The sequence below is a fragment of the Oreochromis niloticus genome, linkage group LG20 (assembly GCF_001858045.2).
Source record: "Oreochromis niloticus isolate F11D_XX linkage group LG20, O_niloticus_UMD_NMBU, whole genome shotgun sequence".
NCBI lineage: Eukaryota > Metazoa > Chordata > Actinopteri > Cichliformes > Cichlidae > Oreochromis > Oreochromis niloticus.
Window position 1 is genome coordinate 8507642 of NC_031984.2, and position 13474 is coordinate 8521115.

Here is a 13474-nt window from a genome sequence, read left to right on the forward strand (position 1 = left end):
GCAGGGGAAGTCTAAGGAGTAAAATGCATGCACTTATTTTGCAGAGATTAAATGGGTTGATTGGGTGATTTTATTGTGTTATTGTGATGTGTTCAGTATCTCTGTTACAATGTTACTGTTTTTTAAGAGACATGTTTTGGTCGTGCTGCATGAAAAACATTGCGTGTGTAATTGGGGGGGCGGGGGGCTTAGTTACCGGAGCTGGAGAATGAGTTATTCAGGAGGACTCTCCCCGGCATTAACTGCCCTGCTACTGTACTAGCTTAATAAACCACGGTGAAAGCAAAACATCTCATGCTTAAGAGTCTACTTGAAAGTTTCAGTATATATGTTCAGTGCAGTGTATATATAGGTATACATGTCATCCAAAAATCCACCACAATTTGATTCGGCATTAAAAGAAAAAACACGGAGCTCACTCTCACTGTATGCATCAGGGAGAACTGCACTTGACTTACTTTTTACACATTTATAAATTACAGTAGAAACGCCAAAAGGTTGATACACCAATGCAATGCGGTTTTATCATTTCTGTTATGCAAAAAATACCTTTGATGGCGGGAAGTGGTTTTAACTTAGCTGTAGGGGGAGATGTGGAGCAGTTGAGGGGGCAGTGCTAGGTGAGGTTGGTTGGCATTTTGCTAATCAATCTCTCCTGTTTACACAGTAACACTCTAAACCAAGGACACAGTCTGACTACAGCCAAGCCAGCCACACGAGGCTGGCGACAGAGGGAAACAGTATCCCTGAGTTGAGATTGCTGGGGCATGTTGCCACACTGGACAAATCACGGCAGCGTGCCCAGCCCTGCTAAACTGAGTGTGTGTGTGTGTGTGTCTGTGTTTATGTGTGTGTGCGTGTATGTGTGAAAGAGGAAAAAGCAAATACAGAGCCTGTGAACTGGCAAATGATGTCTGCGTGTCTGCTGATTATGCCCAGCCATGGGTACAGTGTCCTCTTTCACTGCTGCCGGAATGCACCAGCCACAGCACTACTGGCCACCTGATACAAAATCCATGGAGGAGACTGGAGGAGTGATCGGTAGCATATGTTGCAGGTTTATTAGCCATGAGATTCTTGTCCATGTCTCATTTGGATTATGTGTTTGAACTTCTCTCTCTTTTTTACTTGCTGATTCATTTCACTTGACTGACAGGTTATGTTTAGCCATTAAAAACATATAGGTTAAGTTTATAAAAAAAGATGATGGTTTGAATTAAAACATATAACCACTAACACTGCAACCTCATGCATCATGCACTGCTGCCAAAGGACACCTTCTGCATAACTTGACAAAAACAGGGCCGAAAGATATGCAGCAAAGATTCAGTTAGACATGTTCACATCTTGCTGAAAACAAGAGTTTCTGTTTGTTACAAGCAGAGGCTGATGAGCCTTTGGGTGTGACCTTCAAATGTACTTTCTGTGGTACGTAGTCTCTGTGACCCAGATGATAAAGGATAATTCTAATTGGAGATTGGGAGCATGGCCAATAGAGTCTCATAGTTTTATCTTTTGGAGGGTAATATTTCTGTGGATTTGTGTGAAATGCGAGAAAGGTCATGCAGACAAAAAGAGACTTTGAATAAAAAGAAAAGAGAGGGAGACAAAGTTCCTTTGAACAGCGATAGAGTGGAACACCAATCATCTTTATTCAGTTTTGGGGACACGAACTGTTTTTACTTCCAGAAAACATCAATTTCGTGAAATCAAATACATTGATCTATGTGACAGCTTTGGATAACAGACCTTCTTCATGAGTAAAAAGGAAGTATAAACATCCAAGTAGTGTACAGTGAGCACTGCAAAGAAAACAAGTTTCTGGGGGCGATCAGCTGCCAAAAAGAACCTCTGTGAATTTCGCAAAAGAAGGCCTTTTCAGAAACAGTAGACAGTAGATAGTGAATTTAATTTACACTAGATCTATACTCTTTGTTCGGTTTCAGCACATTAAGACTACAGCAGATTAAGAGAGCATCACTGCTTTCCAGTGTATTCACTGGGGAAGCTGAACCAGCAACATTCCAACAGCTTCATATTTCAGCACAGTGTGCGGCATTTAGAAAGACCACAGTACCTCTATGTGACCGCTTTTCAAATTAAAAACACCGAGACCAGCTTGAGCTGGTAGCTCAGGGCTCAAATAAATTAAGTTGTCAGTGGTCACTTTGAGTGACTCACAGGTTTACAGGCAGTTTTTCTGCAGTAACAGATGCTGCTTCGCTGTCAGAGCTCTCTGGAAGCACATGACAAGTGAAGAAAAGCTTGGGGTAAACAGCGTTCTCACAGCTAGCGCAGAGTATGATGAAAGGACATGATGGAGTCATGAATGCTCCCTGAGGTGGCTGCAGTTTTCCACTTAATGATGATATTATAGCAGTTGGCTGCAATGCCTTGGTACAGACTTCAGTATCCACAGCAGATCAAACCAAACTCACATTGTGCCACATTCTGAGGCTGTGCAAAGCAAAGTGCACACAGCAAGATCTGTTTTTGTATGATGTTTAGCTGCAATTTAAGCAGCTATAACGAATATCTTAAAGAAAAACAAACAAATATGTGAAATAGGTCGCCAGTCTATTGCAGAACGACACTATTCATGTGTACAATCACACTTGTGGCCAATTTGAAATTACCAGTTAACCTTATATGCATGTGTTTAAACTACTCAGAGAGAACCCATGAAGGGGCTCACTTGGCAAGTGAATTCCAACCTTCTTGCTGTGAGGTGACAGGGTTAATCACCAGCATGAACTTTTTTTCTCTTCTTTATTTTCCATTATATTTACCCTGTTACACAGGGGTGATGAAGCTGTACTTGGCAGGTGGGGAAACCTTCAAATGTATGTTCTAACATCAATTATGAATATCACAACCACACTGTAAACTTCCCTAAATTACTGCAAACGAACCAGTTTGGCCATAACAAAAAAAAAATATATATATATATATATAAGCAACTTCAGTTTTTTCTGCAAGAGATTTCACAATAAAATCATTCAGCAACACAGCATGTAAAGAGTCAATATCTGACCTAAAACGATTTAATTTTCCAAGTTTAAGATCATGTGCAGTCCTTAACTTTGAAAATAAATTCTCATTGTCCTCTCTTTCTGATGTCTTTCTCCATGTCTTCGTTTGTACATTGGTACATATATATTTGTTAAGCCTGTTTGAAAATGTAGTGTATGGGATTTCTCAGATATCTGTGAGGTCCAGCAGTCCTGGAGACAGTCAGTGTTCGTGGGAGGTGCTTAGGTGACAAAAGGCCATACATCAGGTGGTCTCTCCGACTTGCTCAATGAAGGAAGTTGATTTAACACAGTCCTCCAAGCTGTACATGAGCAGTAAATGTACCCCTGGCTAGATGATGACTAATAACTTGTGACTGGGTGTTTCCCCCAGAGAGACTAATGTCGAAGAAGTTCTACGGGAATCATAAACCTGTACCTGTCTGGGTTGTGTGGAGCTTCATCAGCCCTTATCTTGTACTTTTAATATATAGCTTGCTTTGTTCTCTTAGTATTTTAAGATATTATGCTAGTGGTTTTTAACCTCGGTCCTTCTAGCTCCTTCAGGGCTTCCTGGTGGCAGCCAGTGGGCACACTTTTCATTTCCTTTTAATTTATAAATTAATACAATTTCTTGTAACAACACTTGAACTGGAAATTTTTGATTAAATCTCAGTTTAGTGGCATGCCACTTAAAAACAAAACAAAAAATCTTTACTCTGTTTACTACACTTGGCAGATGCTGAGTACCATTACAGAAACTTTATTTACGCCTGCACCATGAACGGATCAGAGGAATATCATGGTCCTCCAGTCCTCCTGTGTGTCTCCACCATTTCTCTCTGTCCCCCCTTTGTTCTCTCTGTTTGTGTGCTTGCTGCTCTGTGTGCGGGTGTGTTTACCTGCCTTACAGGGGTGGGATCCTCCTGGGATCTCCGCCCTCTCCTGCACGCACCTGAATCAATCAAGCACCTGTGGATCATCTGACAATCAGCTATTTGTTGTTTAAGCTGGGACCTGACGGTCAGTCTTCACCTGAGTGTTGGCTAACTGTGGTAGTCTTCACCTTGGTGTTCTGTAAGTCTGTGTTTCAGTTTACTTGCTTAAGATTTCTCTTGTGTCTCTTCATTCATGGAATTCATGGACCCTTCCTTCCATAAGAATTTGTACAAACTGGACTTTTGAACTGAGCACCTGAAAAACACTTTGTATGCAGCACTATCTGCATCAACAATGTAAATAAACTCACTGAGTCCAGCCAGACAAACCATGAAAAGGAATGAGAAGGAACAACGGACCAACAGGACAGTTGGTGGACTTGGTGGAGTTGGGAATAACAGTGGACTAAAATGAGGGGAGTGGACAGTCTGTGGCTGTCGATTGTAGTACGACACTTTTCTTTTAGACAATGAATGGTTGAAGTGTTCCTATAATCACAAATAGATGTAATTATATTATGCTATATATAAACGTATAATCATTACCACATTTCTCTTCTATTTCTTTGCTACCTTACTTAGTTTTTACTTTTCTCAGTATGATTAAGTACATCAGTTTTCCAACGACATGAACAGAACAAACAGCGTAGCATGGGAACGTGCTAGTTGTCCAAATCGACAAATGTAAAATACAGTTAATCTCACTTTAACCAAATATACTCCAGTCTCACGTATCCAGCACCTTTGAGACCTTCAATTTACTTCAAAGAATGAATGCAGTGAAAATACCGGAAGCTCACACAAACAGAGGGTTTAAGAACAGGACTGTCAGCTTGTAGTGGCGAACACACATTGTTGATCCTAATGAGCACACCTCACTAATGAAGGCATCAGCCCTGTTGTGTCTCCAGTGGCACACTGAGCAATGTTGCTCCTACTGCTACAGATGCTTTTGTTTTCATCGTTTTATTTGCCTTCTCAGGTAGCCTCTGGCAGATAATGAATCTTAGTACAATGCTGTCTAATCTGGCAAATAATTCTTGTTTATAGGCAACTGTTACAGATTATTTCCACATTTAGTTTTGTTTTTATCAGGAGTGTTAAGCCTCATTAGACTAGGAGCTTTGAGCTGATTCAATTGCCCATGAAACCAGTGCAGTCTGTGCATCTTCTGAAACTGCCTAAAATTATTCTTGAATTAGGTAACATCACTTACTTTTGGACTTTATGCAAGTAGACTTGTTTGTAGCTGTGAAGTAGGGCAACAGTTGGCCTGGATGCTGAATACTTAATAAAAGGCTATCTTGGCAGTGAATCTGTCCATACTGTATGCAGAATGAATTAACTGGTAATCAAGTGTCATTATGAAGTGCCTAAGAGCGCTGCTACATTAAGCAGACGTAACAAAGTTAGATAACTCTTCAGTACATTATTAAATTATCTTTATGTAACCTTGTCAATTATGATGTTCCCTCTGCTCTTCTGATAAAAACATCTAAAGCAGTCTTTTATTTGTCTAAAGAAGGAACTGTACTGCATCTGCACTGCAGAAGAAGAGTATGTCATAAAAAGCACATAAAAGCCATTAATTTATGGGAAAGTGTTTTAACCCTTTTTGTGGATTTTTTTTAGCTAGTTCCTTTTAGCTGTCTTGTTTCAAAACTCATTTAGGCTTACTTAAAACTCCCAAACCACAATTAAAAAATTACTTGTTTATTTACTTACAGGCTTCACAGGGAGTGTCATGGTGCTGTCTTCCACAGATTGCTCTCTTTCTGCATTCAAAAAAACTCCAGCTACGAGCCCGTGCATCACCCTGGGGCTCTGCGGCCTCACAACACCTGACTCTGCTGGGCAAATAGCCAGGCAGTAACCTGGATCCTGGACCTTTAGATCAGGCTGGTTTTTTCCAATATTTAATCAGTCTCTTTCACCATATTGATCACCCCCTCCGCTCTACGAGTAATCACCAGCTGGCAGCGAAGAGGGGATGACAGCAGTTCTTGCATTCTGCATATGGATGAGATTTAATCTGTCTGCCATCTCCAACTGGAAGTGTTATCTGGCGGCCGGGGGGCACAGGAGCGGAAATGACTTGTTCTGTTCAATCACTGTTCTCTCTGAAACCAGGTCTTTTGGACAGAACCAAGAGCTAAAAGATTTAGCTTTTTACAGACGCTCACACAAGGAGGAGGCCGCCGCTTTGATGAGCCTGATCCACTTTGAGTTTCAAGGCAACAGCCTTATCTCTGGCTCTGCTTCATTTTCCGAGTGACAGAGATAATTTTTTTCAGTGTTTCAAGTTGCTGGATCACCCTTGACATTGCAGTTCTGCAGAGCGAGCTTGACACCCACTCTCCGGCTGGCAGTCTGCAGAGAGTCGCATGATGAAAACAGCTCAGACACAAATGTGACACCCCATGTGCTCTCTGACACTGGATCGAATGTATTTCTTTCCTGCGACACTAAAGGAGCTTGTTAAAGTAAAGCTTCTCTGCGGGGAGATCCATTGAACATTCAGACTGTTTGCCAAGTTCATTTAAGATTCTGTCTGTGCGTTTCAACTTCAAAAAGAAATTCTGGACCAATCCACAGCACACCCACCAATCACTGTCAAATCCTCCCTTGCTTCTCTTTGCACGACAGCTCTGGAGATCTCTTCTCTGTCTCCCTCCTAGATTTGGATGGAAGCGTGATTATGGTCTTCTCTGAGTGGCAGCATCAATTTTACGCAGTAGATCTTCAGAGCACAGAAGATTAATTGCCCCACTTTGTCCTCTTGTTACCTTTTGAGTTACACAATTTCAACTTTGTTTAGTTTCATGGATGTCAAAGCAAAAGTCTCTTGGCCTCTGTTAACGATGGACTTTTCTCTCTCTTCTCTCTTCTCCTCACAGCAATGCTGCTGGTGTAATCACTATTGTCTAATCAAAACATTTCAGTAGCTGTGTGAACATTTAGCTAGAGTGCATTATTTAGTGCGGGCGGATGTTCTCTTCTTCTGTGCAATGTGGCCTGTACACTGGAGGCAAACAAAACAAGAGCAAGATGTAAAACAGCATTGTTGCCTTTATAGTTTGTTGTTATATAAAATCGGAGCTCAGTGCTAAATCAGACAGTAGACATGGATGCGTATTATTAAAACTGAAGGCGTGACAGTTACTCTCATCCACTGGCATAAGAAGCCTTGTGGCTTGTTTGAAACATGCTGTCAACTCGGATGTGATTGGTTGGTTTGTTTAATCTCATCACATCGCCCCCCTCTGACACCAGCTCTCTTATTCTACCACACACATCCTCCATTTGCACCCCAAATGTTGTCTTTCTCACCATCTGACATTGACGCGTAATTCAAGTGTGACATGAGCGTCACTTCTGCTGTGTCAAGTTTTAAATTAACACGGTTGCATACTTTGACTGCTTGTAGAAGTGATCAAAGGCTACGTACCTCAACAATTTTTCGCTTAGTGGTTTAACAAGCACTTAGATTCTTTACATAAGGAGAGTAATTTAAAATAAAAATGTTCAGTATACAATATCACCAGTATGGGCTCTGATAGTATTCTATGCATTAACTGTTGTCCACACAAATATCTGATCAACCAATAAATTTGCAGCAATCCAGTGCATGTAGATATTATCAAGATGATCTGCTTAAGTTCAAACCAAGCATCAGAAAGAAAGATGATTTTAGTGACTTTGAATGTGGCGTGGTTGTCGGTGCCAGATGGGCTGGTTTGAGCGTTTCAAAAACTGATGATTCACTGGGAATTTCCCACAGAAAAAAAGGAAACTGAGCAGCAGTTTCCTGGTTTAAAATGCCTTATTGTTGCTAGGGGTCAGAGGAGAATGGCTAAACTGCTTCAAGCTGAGAGGAATGCAAACAGTAACACAAACAACCACACATCAGAGGTATGCAGAGGACCACCTCTGACACACAACATGCTGACAGCTTGAGGCAGATGAACTACAGTAGAAGACCGCACCGGGTGTCACTCCTGTCATCTCAGAACAGGAAACTGAAGCTACAGTTCAATATTGGACAGTAGAAGATTGGAAAAGCATTTCCTGATCAAAGTTTGATGGCTGTTGGCTGCTTCCAGCATATTAAGACAGATCATCTCAGACTGCTTTATTGAACATGACAATGAGTTCGTTCACTACACTCGAATGGCCTTGTTTAATCTGTGCTGTAATGGACTAAGGCAAAAGGAGGTCCAGACTAGTACCTGTAAGATGTACCTAAAATAATTTTGGAACGTTCATATTAAGAATGATCATAGTTTCAAATAATTAGGAACAAATTCTTCAGACAGAGTTACAGTAGAGTCCAAGAATCAGAATATAGAGTCAGAAATGAACATAACAGGCCCCTTTTGCTGCTTGGGAACAAATCTGTCTATTTAAATAATGACTTAGGTACTACAGATATGGTATCTATATATTACCAAAGATATAGGATGATTATTGACATAAATTCTTTATTTGCTAGATTTGTAACCAATAGTTTACTTATAAGGCTTGTGATTAAAGAGTGATATGCAGCAAATATCTGCTGTAGTTTTAGATTCATTCCATCATGATCAACAGTTAGGAGACTTCAGAAGTTCCATAAATCACAAAGATTATAAGAAAATAGTAGTTTACCTTGTGACCTATAACTTGATTCTACTTTGTTTTCTTGAATATTTTTATAATTAGTTACATTTTTTGTATTCACAGCATATTTTTTTATTCAGTATGTGTTCTGGTTGTGTTTTATAGCACTGTTCTGTATTTCTTCATGTTTTCTGTTTTGCAACAATGTTTCATTCAACTGTGAAAACATGATTTAAAAAAATTAATAGTAAACTGCTATGTAAGCTATTTAAACCAGATCAGAACTGAAAGCTGATTATATAAATGATAAAATTACTAAAGAAAACTACTGGTTCAAAAAAGTTATACATATATACAAAACTTCAGTAAATGTATTCCATTATTTTCCACCCCTGGAGTAGCATTACGAATTAAGGCATACACAACAATATACAAGTGATGCTTCCACAAGTGAGTCTATCTTGTCATCACTTTGTAAAGAGGTGGGGAAATAATGTCAGTGTGCTCTGATCTGAAGCTTTGGGGGGTTAGCAGCCATATATTCTCAGCAGAACAAAGCATAGGCTCTCTTTGATGGCAGCCCTAAGTTAGGAAACATGATTAAAGTGCTCTACTTTCTGTTAAATTCTCTGAGGGGAAACTTGATAAATCTACTGAGCACTAAAAGGACATGGAAGGGAGCAGAGGCAAGAAAAAAAAAATAATAAGTGGGAGGACTGAAGCAGTAGCTTTTCAAAGTCTATCTCATCAGTCAGTCTTTACTTGTTAAAGAGCAGAGAAGCATTTTCCTGCCTGCACTCAATAATCGGTTAACAAATAAAGTTATTAAAATGTGTGTGAAATTGTTACGCCGAAGAATCTTCTCACAGATTCTTGAGATGGATGAAAACATCTCTCTCATCCTCTGTGCTAAATGCCTTGCATGAAAGCCGTGGTGCTGTTATTTGCAATTATCATCCCTCTTTCTAAATGCTAATCATTCTTTATTTTCCTGTGCCTCAAACCATTTCAGATTGTCTGTCTGACATTTTACATTGTACTTATGCCTCAGACTCTTTCTGTAAATGTTTCCACCTTGTCTGAGTGAACTAATTGTTGTGTGCAGCTGAACAGATGTCTTTTGTCTCAACGTTTGTGCATTATGTAACCACGATAATCCCCCACATCTAGGTGGCATAGGCAACTTGATGATGATGGGCAGCTACACCTGCAGTGTTTCTCCCAAATCACAATAGGCCTGCACAGTAGAGTTTTAAAAATGCACACACACACACTGCAGGCTCACTGTAAGACACTGTATTTGTATTTCAGAGGGAAAAAGTGGAAAGACTCATTATATATAGGATATATTGAACCATTTAGAGCCATTTGAATACATGAGGGTGTATTTCCTGCTCTTGTCATTCAGTATAGCACATCCCTGACTCCATAAACTCTGAGAGTTTTTAGTATTCAGGTCTGCTCTCCCAGGTGTGTACTGCCAAAGCTGTCAGGATGCAACACTTGAGAAATTCATCACCATTTAGCCCCAAACACTTCTCAAAGAAACAGCCCATGTTTTAGGTGGTTGTAAAATCTCCCAGAATATCAGCAGAAATATTAGCAGATCTCATTTAAATGAAGAATTCTGCCTTCTAAAAATTGTGCAACCGTAATCAATGACTTATTTCCTGTAATAGCTAATGGTTCACTCTCAGGTGAACCATTAGCTATTATAGGAATCATTAGAGGCTTCTCTAAACAACTAACTCTCCCAGAGCTGTATTTTGTAGAGTGGAAGTAGTCTGAACTCGAGTGGTTGATTCAGTCACCCAGCCTACTCATTATCCAGTGAATCTGTGCTCCTGTTCAAGACCAGCATCTATTTTTGGTGCCTAATAGAATGTTATTACTATAAGAAGTAACTATGAGAGAATGCCTGACTGCACAGTAATAAAGGCAGGCTATTTTCTGATGGCCCCTCTGTCCATGTCTGTGTATAAATGTTTGCACATTGTTGTAACGATTATCCTGTATAAAATAGGGGGAAAAAAACATAATTCAAGCTTTGCCTCTGAGCCAATTATTCCATCTTCTGCATATTTTACACATGCTTCTTGTCCCAGATTCAAAAAAGCCCCCTGGCTGAAGTCATGTTAAAGAATTAAGGAGAGATTTATTTATTTATTTATTTATTTTTAAATAAAGTATGGACTGTCTTCAGGGTCAAAAGAGAAAGAAAAGAAGGAGAAAGAAAGCCAAAAGAGGTTGTTTTTGAAGTTGAGTGACTCTGGTTTTGACGAGAGGACTGCACAATAATCCCGTCACGTTTTCATCTCAGCTTCTGTCATGGCTCGAAGCTTCCTGGCATCCCACTGAACTCGAACACTTGTCTGGCCTCCAAGACTCTGCACCTGAGCAATAATAAGTAGAGAGGACCAGGAACATTCAGGTAACACATGCTATTCCTGTGCTGTTCTCTTCCCCTTCTACTTTTTCCATCTAATAGAGGAGTACTAGCAATGTAAAGACACCTTTCAGAACTTTTACTTTTTTAAATATACATAATAATTTAAATTCAGAAGGATGATGTAACAGGTTTATGTGCAGACACAACACTTCAGAGGAAAGACTTATTATAATCAGAGAGGAGGCGAAGAGGAGGAAGTGCCAGCAGGCCTGCACCTCATCTGTTGTTTTTCTATTCATTATGCTTTAATGATCAAATGCCCCCTGGTGGTTCAGATAAGTCATGTGCATTTTAAAACCTCTGTCATCTCTTATAAACAGCTACGTATTTTTTTCTGTTGTGAGTTGTTGAGAGTTCCTCTTATCTGTCTGCATTAATCTTCAAAAAGGTTCCTGAGTGTCAGCAATAGGCAATTTGGTCCAGATAGGACAGTGCATGCATGCATGCATGCCATAAACAAAAAAGGACCGCTCAAATGTTGCTTGTCACACTTTAAAAGGGCTCAAGACTATCACTGGGTCGCCAACACTCACATTTCTGGCATGACACAGTCTTTAACATTCATGCATTGTCCAAAAAATCTCATATGAAATAAATGGAAAGATCAAAGTTACAAGCACAGTAACAGTCAGAGAAAACAAAATACATGTGCATGATTTACCAGAGGTGTACAGACCTGTCTGCAAGAGGTTAATAATGAAACCTAGCCGTGAACAGTCTTATCCTGGTTTGACAAAATGTTAACAGGAGCCATGTTTGTTGGTTCCAGTTGTTTAGATTCATTAAACACCAGCAGCTTTATAGGATCTATAGTATGCATTTTCAAAGTCAAATTTTTCATTCATTCACAATAGTGACACTTAAAATTACAATGTGTAAAATATCACTATTAGATGTCAGCAGATTCCATATTGCAGTCAACTGAATTCTGTTTTCTTAAACCTCCCAATTCAAATGCATAATCACAGCTATGGTGGACGCTGTAGGACAAACAGATCTGGCTCCAGTTCATCTGTAGAAAATTTAGGCTGTCAGTCTGCTTTTCTTACCTGTCAATATTCCAGGTGCCCACATATTTTATAGTGGCAGAGGCTGTAAATCCTTGTGAATGGAATAGATGAGTCGATAAAGTTCACTTCTCTTTGATGACAGCGATAATGAGCTGAGTTGTTGAAGAAATTTCTGTCTGTAAATGCTGCTGTTTTTGTCGCTGTTAGAGTCTGTTAGCCTCTGTTAGCTGGAATTAGCTAAATTTTCTTTAAAGTTGATCTAACATTGTTGGACTTGCACACTTAGCAAATAAACTGTGGTATGATGTGACAGTTTAACCAAACTGTTTATCAGAGGTAAAGCGTGAAACTTGAGCCAAACATTAGCTAGCATAGCATTAGCTTATAACCAGCTGTTTTTGTTCAGCCAGCTCATTTGTAACTGTTCAGAGATGGGAGAGTTGCATGCCTAATCTGCTGACAATAAGTAACTGCAACAATATCGAGAATAATTTAACATGTATGTAACATTATGAATCATACTAAGAAATTATGTGTTTTTTTAACCAACAATAAATGATCTAATGATTCTAAAAATCAACCGTGTAATATCTTGTTTTCCCCACTAATAGTTATGAGCGATGCCCAGATGGGGTTTATTAAAGTCAAATTTGTTGTAATTAGTAAGCTTGGTATACAGTATACAGTAAACTTTGTATGATGGTCTCTCACTCAGTGTAAATTATACATGGCAAAGACCACATACATCACAGTAGTTCAAGATTACAATGCAGGACAGTCTTGCGAATGTTTTATCATGATTTTGGCTAATGTTAGTCATGGTATGCTAGCATGTGACGATTATGAGTAAGACAATACAGACTAAGTTAGTCTAAAGGCCACAGGTGTCAGTGGTACTAGTTTCCTGGGAGCTTCCAGATAAATTCTGAACGATGCTCCTTTACTTACCTCTATACAAAGAATCATATTATCACCACTTGCCACATATCAGTACATCATCCCATCCCAAAAACTGCACATGTAGAACTCTGGTTTTAAAATCAACTTTGCTTTTCAGTTGTTGGAAAATAATGGATGCTGTCGACCTAGTTTGAGTAACAGAGGCCATTATCATTGTAAAACACGTTTTGTGTTCCCAGCTGACAAAAAGCCCATTGGGAGAAACTGTTCAGGGAATGGTCACAATATGTATGGCTCAGTTAATACCATTCTGTGAAACCCATTAAAGTACATAGGGAGCTTAGGATCAATCATGTCTGGTGATATACCCTAACACTCCTGAGTGTGGCTTTCTCATGCCAGAACAAAGGGAATAAGCCTTTATGTAACCAAGCCTATAAGATTTGCAGCATAAAAGACCCTGAAATCCATCAATCACAAGGGACACTGACACACCCATCAACACAGAGCAAACAGGACCAGCCATGAAACTAGAGCTCCTTCTAAAGTAGGCCATCAAGTATTCAT

At 39.6% G+C, this 13474-nt stretch overlaps 1 long non-coding RNA gene across 1 annotated transcript; it reads left to right on the forward strand.

Annotated features, from left to right (window-relative positions):
• The first annotated feature begins 3920 nt into the window (after positions 1 to 3920).
• On the forward strand, positions 3921 to 7521 carry LOC106098632 (uncharacterized). The gene is made up of 2 exons (XR_001224911.3): positions 3921 to 4088; positions 5677 to 7521. It is a non-coding gene; the product is annotated as an uncharacterized LOC106098632 (long non-coding RNA).
• The last annotated feature ends 5953 nt before the right edge of the window (positions 7522 to 13474 follow it).